Raw genomic sequence first — 12093 nt, 5'->3', positions numbered from 1 at the left:
TCTTATGTCATAGCGGTATTTTCGAAGTTATTGCCCGATTTTACATGTAACAACAAATAATGATACACATTTTTATAGTTGCCAACTTTTACTATTATATCTTTATTCCGGAGTAAATAAACGGACACTTATATGTACATATCTGATCATTGTACTGATAATATCCATCATTCGTTATCCATCTCAAGTGTATTTAATCTAATTTTGGATAACGTAGATTTTTTTAATTTAGAACATCCGCATCATGCATTTTCATTAATGACAACTTTGAAAAAACACATCGACATTGTACATGTAATGATCATTACGCGAGTATTTAAACGGATTAGGTAACATCCACATATATTATATCTAGGCAAGCATGCATCTGTATGTGTATTGCTGTAGTAGTTGTATATATTTAACCTAATAAGCACTCGATGGTTTATTTCAATTAAGAAGGTCCATGATAACAAACTATTTTTATGCTACATCTTTCCAAGTAATGCAGAAAGCTAGAATAACCATATACAAATCTTTCGTGCTTTGTCTAGTCTTCAAGATATCTCATTAAAGCATGTCAAAATCGCCTTTTATTCATGAAGTATAAACTAAGAAGTAGTAGGCAATATAACAAATTTCCAGATGATTTGAATGATTCAGAAACTTCAAGTGGGAAAGGCAATTTTGTCAGGATTCTATTGGTGACTGACTGGTGATTGGATCATCAAACTCTTTTTCATAAATCACTTTACTGAATGTATAAGAAAAAAAGGAACAAGAATATTGGTAAAAAAGTATTGCACTAAGGCGACAAGGCAAAGTAAAGATTTCGCCAAAAACTTACAAGTGGCATGTTTTCACGGTCTTAGATATTTAGATACCAGTATAATCTTTCATCTGCTGTAATTTTACAGCTTGTGACAATTTGACTGAGTGTGGGTTCTCATGGCATATCATGAGACATTTACCCTGTTGACGCATCCGGTTTCGCTACTGTAATATAGCTTTTGATAAAAAATAGTATCCACAAGTTGAAACACTGTGTGAATGTTCAACCAATGTCTGTTTTCAGCATGTTCAGAGACAAAACAGTTGTGAAATCAATGACATATCTTCACAATAAATATATTGGTGTTCCTGCAAACAAAGCGTCAACGATATTGTATTTGTCTGTAAATCCTGTTACTAAAAAAAATTAGGAATAAATAAATACAAGGGTACTCCTATGTACAAAAACGTAACTTTTGGAAAGGATGACATATTGGCAAGCCGTAAGTCCGTCACAATATTTGAATTAACAAGAAATCTGAGGACTTACCTTGTTTGCATTGAATACCTAAACTTAACACAATATGTATAAACAAAGGTTCATTGCCGGCTCATCATATAAAAAAGATGTGGTATGATTGCCAATGAGACAATCTTCACAAGAGACCAAATGACACAGAAATTAACAACTTTAGTTCACCGTACGGCCTTCAACAATGAGCAAAGCCCATACAGCATGATTTACTTAGGACTTATCTCTTAAATTGACAGAAATTTATCCGCAGTTAAAGAGGATTACAGAAAAACTGGGATACTGTTTTCCATATGTGGACTACTGGAAAATTATAAATCTCGGTCATTCTGTGAAATAAATTTTATCAAGAAAGTCGATTATGTCACCCTTTACACCACTATACCACATGAAAAATAGAAATAAACAACGTCTAAAAGACAAAAATCTACGATGCTATATATAAAAGTAGTACCATATGCTACACATTTATTGCTTTGAAATATAGTTCGGCATATTTTGTTAAAAATTTGTCAAAATAAAATATACTACACCGAAGAACAAATGATCAGTATGCTAGAGTTTCTAATTGACAATATGTTTCATGAATTTCAAAGTAGAATTGTCAATCAGGTTGTTGGCATTACTATAGAAAGCAATTGATATACCTAAAATATGATTACAGTGGTCATCTCTGTACTAGAATCTCGGACAAACGATCCCCTCAGCAGCAATATACCTAATTCACCAACGTATGGAGTATATACTTCTTAACTCATACAATATTCAAGAATTTGCAGCTGCAGATGTCAAGCAACAAATGAATGAGCAAGATGTTTTGTTAAAGATACAAGTTCATCGGAAAGTATCAAGATCTAATACATATTGATAAATATTCAGTGTATACTTTAGAAATAATACAAGATGAGATAACTATTAAAGTTGCTGAAGTCGAATGATTCATTATTTACTTTTAAATTTTTCAATTTACAGTTTTCCCTTTATTTGTCTTTTTGCCATTACTAGTGTGATCCTTCTGGTGGTATGAAGCTTGACGGGACTCGGTATTAATGCAGGCAGCTATCGAGTTTTTACCTTTCTGCTTTGGGCATTTCTTGTTCAAGGTGGTTCTAAAGGTACGATTCGGACACAAGAGGTTTTTACCGTATTTTTTGTTTCATTTTGTTTATCCTTGAATTTATTTTTTACTTGATTTTTACTTTATCGCGAAAGTGGTTACTTGTACGGCATGACGTTTCTATGTACAATCAGCTACCAAAATTTTGTTGGAGGTCTGTTTGTCAGACTTACTATCAATTACAACAATGTTTTTATTATGTCTGTTTTGTTCATGCATCGTTGTAAATATAATGGAATTTGATGCGACTGTCATACAAGTGAGAGGTTTAGCGCTATAAAACCAGGTTCAATCCACCATTTTCTACATTTGAAAATGGCTGTACCAAGTCAGGAATATGACAGTTGTTGTCCATTCGTTTAATGTGTTTTATCATTTGATTTTGCCATTTGATTAGGGACTTTCCGTTTTGAATTTTCCTCGGAGTTCAGTATTTTTGTGATTTTACTTTTTATTCGATTTCTGACATGAAATGGTTGTTGTTGGTTTTTGACTTTCGTATATGTTTTAGTTCATTGTAGTTGTATGAATCAGGTGGTTGGTTTTAATTCGCCATGATAAAGTTGATGATGCGTGACTAAAATATACAGTTTCTAATGGCGTTCGCGTTGTCTTTGTTGGAATCTGCAGTGTGAACAATTCGTTTAAATTTCCGATTAAGTTTATTAAAGGGAAACCACTAGTGGCATGTCAATTATATTTGGTATGTGGTTGTATAAGGATTGGCATATCTCATTTCCACGGAGATTATATGGTCTGATCCCTTCAGTTATAGTTCATTGATATTTAATAAGTTTACATGTGAAATGTGTATCCTTGTAATTTCATCATTTGCATAATACTAGCAAAATGTATTCAAGGGAGACATTGTTCTGTGCCAATAGTGTAATTCAAACTCTTGTCAAAGCAATGCCTTTTATAGTTTTCTGTACAGTATGGGTGTACGTTTGTATGTTTGATGAACAAAAACCTGTTATTTTTCGCATCATTGTCGTTTCGTCTTTATGATTAGTTTAATCTTTGTCCATTTTACCTCATCTCCTTATTTTGTATGGATACATTTTTGGCGCATAGTTCTCATTTAAAGAGAGGTAGGGAAATCTAATTTTCATAATCTTGTCTAACACTATCGAATCAAATCTTTCTCTCAAGGATCCTCATTAAGTTCACCTCAGGTTATTGGGTTAGTCTTTGATTTTGATTGGCTCATTTCCAAACATCGTCTCTTTTCAGATATCAAATCAAAATGTTTGAAAAATCCGTTGATTTGATGGAAACAAAATCATGTTTGGATGCTTTTGTCAAAATTATCATTCTCTTTAACATTTCAAAGGTAAATTTGTCAGGAAACCCTTTGTGGTTTTAATGATTCAATCTCCAAGGACTCTCTTGTAAGATTATTTCATGGCATGGTCATCATTGCGTCGGATTCATAGAAGGAATAACCTTTAGTTCACACAAAAGTTTAACCTTTATTATTATCAGATCTCAGTCTTCTTTCTATATGAAATTAGTATTTGTTGATTTCGAAAATGTCAAGGCATGTTTTATTATCAATATTTCCTCTGAAGTATGTTCTGAATTGTAAGCTGAAACTCTGAAGACGATATATCACGATATCAATAATATGTCATTCTGATGCTCATGCGTTAGTAATTATGGTTATCGTATATCCACAATGACATATATTCATGTAGCACAAGCATGCTACAGCTTTCTTATATATGAAATGACGAGTTGTTCTAGTCCTATTCCTATATGATTACCAACTTGTTCACACCCTATATAAACAATTATATATCTTCTGTCCTCAAATCGTTATTTGGAAATGTTTTGATTTTTTTTAGTTGTGTAAACAAAGTATATATATATAAATTAAAAAAAAAAAGTATAACAAAAATACTGAAATCCAAGGTAAATTTTAAAAATTGACAGTCCATAAAAACTGACAAAATCAAACGTTGTCAATCAACGGAGCAAGTGAAAAACATCTGTCATATTCCTGACTTGGAAAATTCATTTCCCAAAGAAAATGGTGGAATATTCTGGTTTTATGGCGAGCTTAACCATCCACTTGTTATTTGTTTCCTGATGAGTAAGATCCTAATATTTATATAACAATCTGAATCTACAAGTTTTCTCATAAAATTCAAAATAACGAAAAATTTGCGAAATAGCGAAGATAATTTCCATTTTATTGTCTATGATTTAACATTTTATGGAACAAACACTGCACACACACCAATATAAAACGGTTTGTCGCACAAAAATAATTAAATCAATGATAGTATAGCAAATCAAGCAAAGTGAAAAAACTCGAATTATACAAACAATATAAGATATATACATATCTTTATAACATTTTAAAATGGAAAAGATATTCCAGTTTAACATGTTTAAATGCTTCATTCTGAGATCAAAATTAATAAGTTGGTAAGACATTCAATTTCAATAGAGAAACATTATAATAGCAATAAACAAATTATATCTTACTTTTTTTCTCTCAAAAAGTAACTTTTAATCAAATGTCTTTTATTATATTATTCAGACAGGTTAAAAGTATTAATAAATTGATTTTTTCAGACCTTATATTTAATTAGGTTTGATGTCAAGAAATGCGGCATTAGTTTTTTTCAACATCAAATTACACACATTAAGTTAAATTATTATGAATACAAAAATATATGGCAATGGATCCCCGATTTCATTCAGCAAAATAAATAGCATTGTGTCTTCGTAACTATTTTATGTGTTCCTGGGAAGAGAGTTGTCAGCAAAAACTCAGAATTGGCGCATTCTTGAAAAATAAATTGTCGAGTTAAGTAAGTCACATATGTACCAACAGACTGTCTATGTCAGAAATCTAATTGTCAAGTCTGTTTGCTGTTTTTATTCGTATTGTTTTATAATCTTAAATTTGATGATGGTTCGGGTAGTTAGCTATCACAAAACGAATTTCAAGAGAAGAAGAGTGGTGACACTGCGTGAACCTCCGAATGTACTGAACCTATTTTATTGGCATGCTGTCTCAATGACGGATAATCTCATACCTGTTACATTCAGATTGTCAATATTATTTTTATTAGGTAGTGAGAATTAAATGTACATAGAACAACTAACTGTTGACAAAGAACTTGTTATACAACATCATACACGAAGACGTTATTACGATCATTAGCCACTAAAAGTTTATTGTTCGATCGGTCATACTCCACAGCTGTTAGACAGTTCAGTCCATCTTTCGTTGTCTATGGTGTTGACCATCTATGGAGATAACGACCACATTGTGAGATTGTGCTCCAGCTACATATACATTCCCATCATTGTCGACAGATATACCGAAGGGATTGGTCAGAGCCCTGCTGTCGGTAAATGTCCATAGTGAAGATACATCCTCGGACGAATGTCAGGTTTGTTTGTATTGTTTGTTCTAATTTGAGACTAATATCATCGAACTTTTTTGTTGAAGGAGGTACAATTATCTGAGCTTGTTTATTTCTCCTTTTCTGGATGGATACATTACATGCACTAGAACTCATAACAACTTCTCCAAGCTTCTTAATGGTACTGGTAAATTTCTGCAACGTTGTATCTTTCTTAAACGAAATATCAATGTGATGCATTTATTCGCTTTTGCTGATCGATTGGATATAAATCTCTTCTTTAATAATATCTTTTTCTATTTGTTTCATCGCAATGAATGATTGAAGATCTGAGACATATCGCTTTGTGTTTTCGATATTTACTTTGTACTCGAAAATCTCTTTTTCTTTCTGCATTAATGACGTCAGTAGTTGTCGAATTGTGCTTCTTTTTTTTCTTCCACCGCTTTAACTTCCTTCAATATCTTGTCCTGAAGTTTATCAAGATGATCATAAATTTTGTTTCGAAATTGTTGAATTTCCAATTCAACAACCTTTCTCTTCTCTGCAAGTGATGCCAAATTTTCCTAGCGATTTATACGGACTCTTTTGATATTCTCGGCGGTTTCTGACAAGGCGTGTTCCATTTCCTGGAACGCAGTTGAAGATTTGACATTGTGGATCATGTTCCTGATATCAGTTAAATCTTTACAGCCATTGTGATCCTCTACACATTTCCTGCAGCATGGACAATCGTGTTTTCTACAGAAAAGTTCGTATTTCTCGTTATGGTTGTTGCAAAACTGCGCTATTTGCAAAATATTTGCTGGTAGAATCATAAAATTATTCAGTAATTTTGATCGTTTCATGATTTCGTGAAATCTTAGAAAAGCTGTGATGTTCCTGACAATCTTCACAAAGTCCTTCATCACATTCGGAACACCAGACTACTGATGGTTTGGTAACGTTACGATGATTACAGACACCAAATACACTAAATTTACTGGCCATGCTTCTGTAATGTAAAATGAAGTAAATAGAAACTGTACTAATAAAGTTTCATCATTTTTGTTTTTGTTCATTCATTTTTGTTAACAGTCTTACTTCTTGAGTGTTTATCCGAAACTTTGCCTATTTCTGTTCAAATTGCTTGTATAGTTGTGACATTTTATTTCTAGAAATCAAATAATCTCGATACTAAAACGAACAAATTACAACTATTTACAGCAATGTTTTCATTTACACCATTGCTTAGATAGACGAACGGTGCAGTTTACCTTATTATTCTGATTAACGTTTTTGTCTTGGAGGTTTTCCCAAATCTTAATTGACATTCAGTGGCGGGTTAAACGGGGTCAAAAAAGGGAGGGGGGGGGGGGGGAGGGCGGCACTTTTCCCCTAAACTTATTCAAACATAATTTTATTTCTACTGAATTTGCTCATCTAGAGCTGAACTAAATAACCAGCTTGATTTAATATCTTAAACTGGTCGTTATTAACCCCAGCTTCAACATGCGTGGTTTATGACAAATTATCGGTGAGTGTGTAATATATTTGACATCTGTGTGCAATGTTTCTTATCAAAAGATTTTATGTAAACTACATGTACATATTAATTTGAATACGTCGAATATTTTTATTGGTTTCAATACAATATCATCCATAAAGATCGTTTAACAGGTGAAATCGTCTAATCGGGAAAGAAATTACTAATTGTAATCTGTGTTTTGAAAGAATGTGTATAAATACATGTGTAGTGACAAGAATGTTAATATCGATGTATTGAATATGTCTTCATAACAATATAATCACATGACCATTTCTAGTGAATTTATTATTTTTCGAAACTGTCCTTTTTTGTGATTTTATCCAACATCAAATTTTTTTTCCGATATCGTACAAGATTTTTTTAACCTGAATGTCGTATTCCTTTCCCCCCTATTTCAATGGAAACCAACAATTTGTTTTAAAAAAAAACTTGCAACCTCCCCATTACAAAAACAAAACGGATTGGATTGACATTATCTAAGAGAGAGAGAGAAAGAGAGAATACATTCAATAATAAAATCCTATTGTATTTTTATAAGACATACTTTTTAAGTTTATCTTGGACTAATACATTTATCTATTAGTCCAAGCATACAACATTTTTGCGCCTGTCCCAAGTCAGGAGCCTCTGGCCTTTGTTAGTCTTGTATGTTTTTTTTAATTTTAGTCCATTTATATGTTTTGGAGTTTAGTGTGACGTCCATTTTCACTGAACTAGTACACCATTTTATTAAGGGGCCAGCTGAGGACCACCTCTGGGTGCAGGATTTTCTCACTGGGTTGAAGACCCATTGGATGGCTTCGGCTGTTGTCAGTTCTTTGGTCGGGTTGTTGTCTCTTTGACATATTCCCCATTTCCATTCTCAATTTTAGTAATATTATAATATGTATATTTTTCAAGTTTCAATTACCATGTAGGAGGCTATGAATGGGTGACCATTTATGACGATATGGATGAGGTTTACAGATAAGAGAATAATGGGCAAAAATGTCAAAACGAATATTTAATTTTGGTTTCATGGACTCCGCCCCCACAGCCAGATATCATGGTTCTGGTTCCGCCCCTGCCGGCACTCCAGTAGGCAAAATAGTTTTATCAAGAAAAAACCAAGTCAAACAATAAATAGATTGATTTTTATAAGCCTTCAAACTTTCATTGTCCTGAGGAAATAAGATAAGGTAAAATGTACCCTAAGAAAAACCGTTGCTACGAAGTTGTTTTAGTTTTCATATCCACATTTGTCTTTGTATTTTATATTACAAATCCATCTTTATGACAACTGGATATTTTCTGTAGCCTGTTATTAGTTTTACAAATTGAGTGTTTTCGATGACTGATTAATAAATAAATGACATGATTATAGTTTTGATAAATCACAAAATTACCATGAAGGTTGAATATAACAAAACTTTCAGGTCCGCGAACATTGATTGGACGGACAATATGACGACAGAATAACAGGTAATGCGTAGTCTAATGACTAAATATGATAATATACGGGTAAATCAACTTATTAGTGTTTTTAAAATTCCAATTTAGATGAATATTTACATAAAATATAATTTACAATTCAAATCACATGTAAACATGTTGGAGAAACTATTTAGGCTATCGGCACATAACTTCCAAAAGTGAACCGTACTTAACGCAACACAATACAACGAATTTTATTACATTCCGTTATTTAGAAAATTCATGCAACATTGTACAATACTGTGCCAAAAAAAAAAAAAAAAACTAAAAAAAAAAAAAAAAAACACGCAACAGTGTCCAATTTTGTGCGGACCAAAACCACGAAAAAATACCAATCAGTGTCCAATACTGGGTGGACAAAATCCATGCAACAGTGCCTAAATCTGTGCGGACAAATATTAGAAAAACAAAAGTAGTAATATAACACAACTTTCTTTGAATCTATCAAGGGTCTGTCAAAAACAACAAAAACCTTAACCTAATACGTATAAACCTATCATCTCTAAAAATTTGTACAAGTGAACTAAATACTCTACAAATATTCTCAAACTCTTTGTTACATAAAAATCATATAAAACTTGGATGGAGAGTTGTCTCATTGGAACTCATACCACATCTTCCTATATCTATAAAAGTATATACTACATGACAAAGAAAACATGCTTAGATAATCTTTTATTGCAGGATATAGCCTTTTGACTAAATGACTTTAACAGACGGTAACCAAAACTTTAGTTTAATGTAGACAAATTTAGAGTATTTAATATGTAGACAAAACACGCATACAGTTGATATTTTAAAAGGACTTTTTTTCATCTATTGCTGTTCTAAAAATGTAACAAACACGACTAATTACTTTTAGAGGCTCATTAGGATACCTACTGTCCCATTTCAGTTCGCATGTAGAAGGTACCAGACAAACAACATAGAAAAGATATCAAAAAGACGATTCAGACCACAGTTTGCAAAAAAGGCAAATTGAAACATAATCAAACTCAAACACTAACTTTAACATGGACTCTACGTCGAATGTTTTTCAACATTCAGAAAGAAAAATAGGTAGAAACGACATAGGTATGATTCTGTGTAAGCGATGTCAAAGGCCAGCAACAAGGCGCAAAGAAACAAAAAGATACATTAAACTTATAAACACAAAAGGTGAAAAAGGCATGTATTGAACCAAAATTGTAGGGAACATTTACTTAAATAAATAAATTATCACGTATGGGAAGTAGCAAAAAACATTGTGCTACAGGTTTAACGTAAAATTGACAGTTAAAAACAAATAATGCCTCAGATTTACCTCTTTTGCTCTTCAAAATCAAAAGATCAAGAAGGAAGTTGATTAATCATGTGATCATAAACAGTATCTCCAATGGCGGTAAACTTAAACATGTTATAATTCGAATATTGTATATTTATTAATCTTACGGGTATCGTTCGTAAAGCTGTGGTTGCAAAGATGTATTTACATAAAGAGCGTCCAAGAAATTTATGATTTTCTGTAAGAACTAAATATCAAGGCCGTAACTACTATTGAGGAAAGTGAGGCAATTGCCTCACTAAAATTTCGACACTGATTTTTCTTTTCTTTTGTATTTGTTTATGGTAAATAAATACGAAATATAGTCATTTGTTTTTTCTGTCGCAACCTTAATTTCTATAACTTGTCATCTTTCCTTTTAAATTATTCTTTCCGGATATAACTCAGCATCTCAACGGGTGATGTTTCTCGCTTACATTAACCTAGTAACGGTTATCATCATGGATCTCTGGTTAAAACAGGCTCTTGCAGAAAAAGGAAAAGCGATACTGAAGGTGAGGAAGGAATAATTTTAGTAAACTAACTGATATGAAACCTGCATGGATTACTTTTTATCCATGTTTCTTTTACCTTAAAATTTGAAAGAACATCCCGTAATCTGACATTATTGTGGGACGGTAGGACCTTTAAAACGGTATTTTGTGTTTTCTAATTCGGGACTACGGAATTTCATGTCTTTTTATTCGGGATTTCAGGATCGGACCCCCGCCCACACATTTGAATTGACCTAAATTATTATGGTTCAGGTTTAACGGTTTTGTTTATTTACCTCTAAATGTATATTGTCAATGCAGAATAATGGAACAAGGGGTTGTTCTTATACAATAAACTTAATTATACAAGACGAAAGCTTGAATACAAATTCAATTCAAATTTAAAAGCTTTATTTGAAGTCGGCATGTTACATAATCTAACATACGAATACGAATACGAATACGAAAGTTTTATTTTGATTCGGTTCACATATAACAATACAAACATAAGCTCTTAAGAGCTTTTTACCGAATATAAGGTAACACAAACACAACATCAAAATTAAACACACACAAAACAGGAGCTTTACTATGATAAACGACAATTACATACATTTACACAATAAACCTACACAATACCGATATTAAAGGATAAAACACATAAAACACATATTTAATGCACAGTAAAGTACGGCAGAACTAAATTAATTATACATTATAAAAATGTATGAGCACGAACCTATAAGTAGCATTAAAGCAGCAGCTTAAACATTAAAGCACAGCAATTACAAAGTAAACACAAAAAAGACTGGAAGTACAATAAGCAGCACTTATACATGTACCTATTATTGATAAAAAAGTTGCATGCTCCTATGAATAACATAAAAATATACATATACCCTACTTCTATATATTTTTTTTTAACAAAAACAAAGTCTAAAATCTTGAAAAAGACCTGATGACTGCGGTTTACAACGCATCTTAAAAAATACTGATATCTGCTAAATTCAGATATTTTTTATAGAAAAGTATATTAGATATAATTTACTTGTCCTTATGATTTATAAAGATGCTTAAATAGCTGCTAATTATTCCAGTGGCTAATTCCTATCATTCAGTAAATATCCTCCAGAGTTAAATCAAGGCAAATATTTCAACAGGAAAGCTTTAAACTCCCTATTGTTTAAAGTTGATCGAATTATAAGTTACAACTGATAAATAACAACAGAACGAAGATTTCCACCCCTCATGGAAAGTTGACCCTGGATGGATTTGACTATTCGGTTTCGGTTGCCAAATATATATATATCCTGTCAAATATCCATAGCTTCCCCAAAGAATGTTAAGGTTAAGGATGTTCGCTACTCTGTTTCAAAATAATAAGCTTTTTAAAAGACTTTTCTAAAATGAAAGTTTATAAATAAAGGAACTAAAAAAGCAGAAAAAATGAAGGGTCCATGTGTTTGTTTTCGAGATATAAGCCATTGAAAATTTGGCGGGATATGTTTTCATA

The 12093-nt window shown here is 32.1% G+C and overlaps 1 protein-coding gene across 2 annotated transcripts in view; it reads right to left on the bottom strand.

The window, feature by feature from the left end:
- Positions 1-10098, bottom strand: part of LOC127712726 (uncharacterized) — a 202813-nt gene extending 192715 nt beyond the window's left edge. Inside the window, exon 1 of one of the 2 annotated variants that reach the window (XM_052219331.1) lies at positions 10087-10098. The gene's annotated coding sequence lies outside the window, so the exon portion shown is untranslated. Of the gene's footprint in view, positions 1-6315; positions 6594-10086 lie in introns of those variants that run through there. The other variant, XM_052219332.1, reaches the window with a different exon arrangement.
- Positions 10099-12093: the final 1995 nt, after the last annotated feature.

Source organism: Mytilus californianus, unplaced genomic scaffold, assembly GCF_021869535.1.
Source record: "Mytilus californianus isolate M0D057914Y unplaced genomic scaffold, xbMytCali1.0.p SCAF_8, whole genome shotgun sequence".
NCBI classification, from domain to species: Eukaryota; Metazoa; Mollusca; class Bivalvia; order Mytilida; family Mytilidae; genus Mytilus; species Mytilus californianus.
This window is presented reverse-complemented; position numbering and strand designations above follow the sequence as displayed.